Source organism: Leopardus geoffroyi, chromosome C3, assembly GCF_018350155.1.
Source record: "Leopardus geoffroyi isolate Oge1 chromosome C3, O.geoffroyi_Oge1_pat1.0, whole genome shotgun sequence".
NCBI classification, from domain to species: domain Eukaryota; kingdom Metazoa; phylum Chordata; class Mammalia; order Carnivora; family Felidae; genus Leopardus; species Leopardus geoffroyi.
Genome location: NC_059338.1, coordinates 26,709,476 through 26,715,632, shown reverse-complemented (window position 1 = coordinate 26,715,632; position 6,157 = coordinate 26,709,476). Strand labels below are relative to the sequence as shown.

At 47.1% G+C, this 6,157-nt stretch overlaps 1 non-coding gene across 1 annotated transcript; it reads right to left on the bottom strand.

Annotated features, from left to right (window-relative positions):
* Positions 1-3,803: 3,803 nt before the first annotated feature.
* TRNAN-GUU lies at positions 3,804-3,876 on the bottom strand. Its single transcript has one exon. It is a non-coding gene; the product is annotated as a tRNA-Asn (tRNA).
* Positions 3,877-6,157: the final 2,281 nt, after the last annotated feature.

Sequence of the window (6,157 nt, the reverse complement as noted above, 5' to 3'; positions counted from 1 at the left end):
TTTATTATTTTTAATGAATATTTAAAAATTCCTCAGTTCTGACTTCTTGAACGGTAACTATTGATAACTATATAACACACATAAACAAAAGTTCCTTGGGGTCTTCAATAATTTTTAAGAGTGTAAAAGGGATCCTGAGCCCAAAAAATTAGGGAATGACTGACCTAGATGTTGGCTGGCACATCATAGGTGACCAATAATGTTTGCTGCATGAATGGAAAAGTATTAATACTCTAAAACCACAGCATCAGGGGTGCCTGGGTGGCTCAGTCAGTTAAACATCCGACTCTTGAGTCAGAGAAAGACCAGTATCATGTGACTTCACTCATATGAGGAATTTAAGACACAAAACAGATGACCCTAAGGGAAGGGAAGCAAAAATAATACAAAAACAGGGAGGGGGACAAAACATAAGAGACTCTTAAATATAGAGAACAAACTGAGGGTTGTGGGAGGGGTTGTGGGTTGGGGGATGGGCTAAATGGGCAAGGGGTATTAAGGAGGACACTTGTTGGGATGAGCACTGGGTGTTATATGTAGGGGATGAATCACTGGAATCTACTGCTGAAATCATTGTTGCACCATATGCTAATGACCTTGGATGTAAATTTTTTTTAATTAATTAATAAAAAAAAGAAAGCTGACTCTTGACTGTGGCTTGGGTCATGATCTCACAGTTTGGAGGTTCGAGCCCCACATCGGGGTCTGTGCTGACAGCGTAGAGCCTGCTTGGGATTCTCTCTCTCCCTCTCTCCTTCTCTGTCTTTCCCCCGCTGGTGTTTTCCCTCTCTCTCTCTTTCTCAAAATAAATAAATGAACTTAAAAAACTTGTAAAATAACAGCATCTTCCTTATGGCTAAGCCTTTTGTTTTCCGCTGTCGACTTTGTGGCTAACACCACATGTCCCCCCAAAAGTTTTCTTAAAGCTTTTTCTTTTTTCTATTTTTTTAGTGTTTGTTTATTTTTTGAGAGCAAGAGAGACAGAGTGGAAGTGGGGGAGGGTTAGAAAGAGAGGGAGACACAGAATCCCAAGCAGGCTCCAGGCTCTGAGCTGTCAGCACAGAGCCCAACGCGGGGCTCGAACTCGCAAGTGGTGAGATCGTGACTTGAGCCGAAGTCGGACGTTTCACTCACCGAGCCACCCAGGCACCCCTTTTTCACTTAGTTTTTCTAAGTTTATTTATTTATTTTGAGAGAGAGAGACAGAAAGCACAAGTGGGGGAGGGGCAGAGAGAGAGGGAGAGAGAGAATCCCAGCAGATTCTGCACTATCAGCGCAGAGTGAGATGCGGGACTGGAACCCACAAACCATGAGATCATGACCTGAGCCAAAGTCTGAGGCTTGACCGACTGAGCCACCCAGGCGCCCCTTAAAGCTTTCTTGAATGAGCCTCCCCTTCCCCATCTCGTCCTTGAATATATAATTTGATTCTCCTTACCTTGGAAGTTGTTCTAAAGGGGAAAAAAAACACAGTCATAAAGTATCAAAACCTGTAAGAATTTGTGACTTAGCCCTGTCAGTCCCAACAGGAAAATAAAGTGTAAACCAGCTTCCTCGAGCCTGCTATCAACCAGAGGGTGGAGGGAGGGTAGCTCTGGACACCGAGATAACAAAGTGTTGCCATGGCTGTAGGCGTGCTGGTGAGGACAAGAAGTCCTTGGACTGGCAAGGTGACTGGCACTTTGGCAGAAGGTAAGGTTTAAACCTCAGTTGATTATGTTTATTTTAAACGATTTTGCGGGCCTGAGGCAGAGGGTATACAGCTTTTGACTTCATTTGTCTGCCAGCACCACCTCCAAAATCTCACTTCTAAGTATCCCACACTTCACGTGGTCACCACCTGCCATCTTTCCAACCCACTGCCCCGTATCCCTATTCAGCGACTTATCACCCCCTGGAAACCTCCACACCACTGCCGTTTCCACTTCGGTTGTGATTTCTCGCCCTCCTTCACTTCCCTCCTCACCCAGCGTGAATTCCATGATCCAGTATCAAAAACTAACCCACTGCAAAGACATTTCATTCTCTTGCTCTTCGCTGGCAAAATCCCAACCCTAGATGAACTCAACTACCCACTTGTTCTTAGTCTACGCACTCAGCTAATCATGGCCGAGGAAAAGCACTCAGCAGTGCCGACTGACTTGCTTTGTATTTGTGACCACAAATTTCATCAGTGCCGGGCATTCCTACAACAGTTCATAGTTCCAGCTTTGTTTCTCCCACACTCTGAGACTGTTTCACAATTTCTTCCAATTTCCAGCATTCCCTTAAATACACATCCTCAGCTTACAGTCACACCTCATACTTCATTGAGAAACCAGACACAATTGGACATAAACAACCTCATCTTTCCACCACTAAATCCACCCATCTTCCAGCATTTGGACCCACATACTCTGCCTTCAATCCCATAACAAGAAAAGAAGCCTCCTGGGGGCGCCTGGGTGGCTCAGTTGGTTAAGTGTCTGACTTCGGCTCAGGTCATGATCTCACACTCCATGAGTTCGAGCCCCGCGTCGGGCTCTGTGCTGACAGCTCAGAGCCTCGAGCCTGCTTCGGATTCTGTGTCTCCCTCTCTCTCTGCCCTCCCCTGCTCTCTCTCTCTCTCTCTCCATCAAAAATAAGTAAACTTTAAAAAATAATTAAAAAAAAAAAAAAGATTCCCTCTATCTCAAAAAGAAAAAAAAAAGAAAAAGAAAAGAAGCCTCCTGGATCCTGTCCCTTTGTGTCTACGGAAGGAATTCCAGCCTTCCTTAGCCCCTCTTTCTTGTAACCTATGATTGTCTCTCTCAAGCTTCTAGAACACTCACATGCAGTTAGTATCACCCATCTTAAAAATAAACAAAACTCTCTCAGATTCGTGCCCTCCAAGTTTCTGCAGCACTACAGCAAAATTTCTCGAGCGTCACCTATGGTCATGGTCTCTACTTTGTCATGACCTCTTCTCTCTTCCACCTCCTCCAATGTGGCCTTTGTCCCCACCACTCAAACAGCCTTTATCAAGGTTGCCAGGAACATTTGCCGAGTCCAAGCCTCTGACCACTGTGGGTTGAACTGTGTCCCCCTAAAAGATATTGAAGGTCCTCATCCCACAGTACTGGAGTACTGGTGAATGAGACCTTGTTTGGAAATAGGGCCTTCGCAAGTTAAGATGAGGTCATTGGGTGGGTCTAATCTAATCTGATTGTGTCCTTATACAAAGGCTAATTTTGGACACAGACACACATGCATGAAACACATGTACTTGTGAACACCATGTGAGCGCGAAGGCAGAGGTTGGGGTGATGCCCCAACAAGTCAAGGAATGTGAACGACTTCCAGCAATCCATGAGAAGCTAGGAGAGGCATGGAATAAATTCTCCCTCTCAACCCGCAGAAGGCACCAACTCTGCCAACCCCTGGATCTTGGCCTTCTAGCCTCTAGACCTGTGAGCAAATTCATTCGTTGTTTGAGCCACCAGTCAGTGGCGCATTGTTACAGCAGCCCTGGGGTACCGATGGAACTTTTCTTTGTGCCCCCATGACGCCACTCCCCTGGTTTCCCTACAGTTCCAGTGGCTCCTCTGAATGTTGGCCTGTATCAGAGCTCAGTCCACCCATATCTTTTTTTTTCTAGCCTCTCTAATCTAGGTGATCTCAACCTATGCTGATGACATCCTTACCTAAACTCTAGACTGACCTCACCCATGAGCTTCAGATTCCACTCTCCTGCCTCACCACGTGGGTGTCCACACATCTCAACTTTATCATGATCAAAACAAAACTTTTTTTAAAAAATAAGTGTATTTATTAAGTAGGCTCCATGCCCAACACGGGGCTCGAACTCATGACCCTGAGATCAACAGTCACATGCTCTACCGACTGAGCCAGCCACACACCCAAAACAAAAGTCTTTCTTTTTTTTTTTTAAATGTTCATTTATTTTGAGGGGGTGGGGAAGGGCAGAGAGAGAGGGAGAGAGAATCCCAAGCAGGCTCTGCACTCACAGTGCAGAGCATGTCTCAGGCCTTGATTCAGGAACCATGAGATTATGCCCTGAGCTGAAACCAAGAGTCAGACACTTACCTGACTGAGCCACCCAGGCGCTCCCCCAAAATAAAACTCTTAATTTAGCTCCCCCAGGCCCATCTTCCCCATGATCTGTAATGCCCCCAGTCCTCCTCACCCAGCTGCCAAGGCCCTAAATTCAGGAGTCACCCTCACTTCCTCTCAACTCCACATCTAATCCATCAGCAAATCCTGTCAGCACTACTTTGAAATTCACCAACTCTCTATCCGAAATTGACTCTTCTCACCATCCCCACACTATCACCTCCCTCCTAGACTCCCGCAGAGACCTTCTCTGCAGGGACCTTCTCTGCCGTGTCTAGTCATCCAGTCCTGCTTCAAACAGCAGCCAGAATGACCTGTTTAAAATGTAAATTGGAGCACTGCAGTCCCTTCCTCAAAAGCTTAGTGTGATGGCAGCCCCATCACACTAAGAATAAAATCCGGAGTTCTGATCGACTTTAACGCTCAGTTTCTCCCTGTGAGGCCCTCTCTGCCTGCCTGCCCCCTCCCTTTTCCTGCCCTCGTCTGGCCCTGAGCCGCTGCACTGTCGCTTTTTGTTCCCGGGTCTGCCTCCCTAGCTGGATCTACACCTTTGTCATTTTAGTAGCCACACTGCCTGGTTGCCCTGCCTGACCCGGAGAAGGCCATGAGCGTGGTTTGTTGAACAGACACCTCAGTCTGTTTGTTGCACAGACGTCCCAGCCACCAAAATTCCCTCCCGACTTAAAAATGCTGCCTCCTTTTTAGGGGCGCCTGGGTGGCTTGGTCAGTTAAGTGGCCGACTTTGGCTCAGGTCATGATCTCGCGGTCTGTGAGTTTGAGCCCCGCATCAGGCTCTGTGCTGATTGATGCCTCGGAGCCTGAAGCCTGCTTCTGTTTCTGTGTGTCCCTCTCTCTCTGCCCCTCCCCCAGTCGTGCTGTCTCTGCCTTTCAAAAATGAATAAATGTTAAAAAAAAAAAAAAATGCTGCCTCATTTTTGACCTTTCAAGTCCAATCTAATCTTTGCCCCCACATCCCAGTCAGTCAGGTTACTTCATTTCTGCCACCTCTCTCTGAACTCAGAGAACCCAGCCTCCTGGGCTTCTCTTGTTTCTCTTCTCCCTGAGCAAGCCCTCTTACTGTACTCCCAGCTCTCACCCCCATGCCCTCAGGGTGGTTCAGATTTCTGCCCCATTTGGCCAAGAAATTTCCTCAACTAAGACTCTTGCCAGATTCAAGTTTAACTTTTAAAAGGTCCCCTGGGATTTATCCAGAACGGCAGTGACATCTCAAAACCACTTAGAAACACCGCAGACGGGTAACACTTCCCCCTGTTTACTACTGAAAGTCCCTGGGAAGCCTCACAAAATTTCCTGGTGTGAAATATGACACCCCACTGGAGAGTTTTGAAAACTTTTGGGTGAAATGCTGGTACAAGGTTCACACCACCTCCTTCTTCCATTTGGTGGGTTCTGAGCTATGGCTCTGCTCTAATGACTTAACAGTTGTAAGGCATCTCAGAGGCTCAGTTTCCTCTTTTAGAAAATGGGGCTGGTTAAATATCATTAGGCAGTAAACTTTTAAAAACATTTTGTTAATGTTTATTATTGAGAGAGAGAGAGAGAGAGACAGAGCATGAGCATGGGAGGGGCAGAGAGAGGAGATACACAATCCGAGGCAGGCTCTAGGCTCTGAGCTATTAGCACAGAGCCCGACATGGGGGTCAAACTCAACAAACCGCGAGATCATGACCTGAGCCAAAGTCGGATGCTTAACAGACTGAGCCACCCAGGTGTGCCGGCAGTAAACTTTGTAAAGTTTATTTATGTATTGGAGTGGGGGGTCAGAGAGAGAGAGGGAGACAGAGAAGCCCAAGCAGGCTCCGTGCTGTCAGCTGGGAGCCTGATGTGGGGCTCGATCCCATGAATCTCGAGATCATGACCTGAGCTCAAATCAAGAGTCAGATGCTCAACCGACTGAGCCACCCAGGTGCCCCTAGGTGGTCAACTTCTTAAATGCAGAGATTGTTTGAATTTGTCTTTGTTACCCTCAGCCCGGTACGTGGCACAGGGCCCAACGCACAACCCCAGGAGCTATATTCTTTGTGGATGGAGGCATGTCACTTTG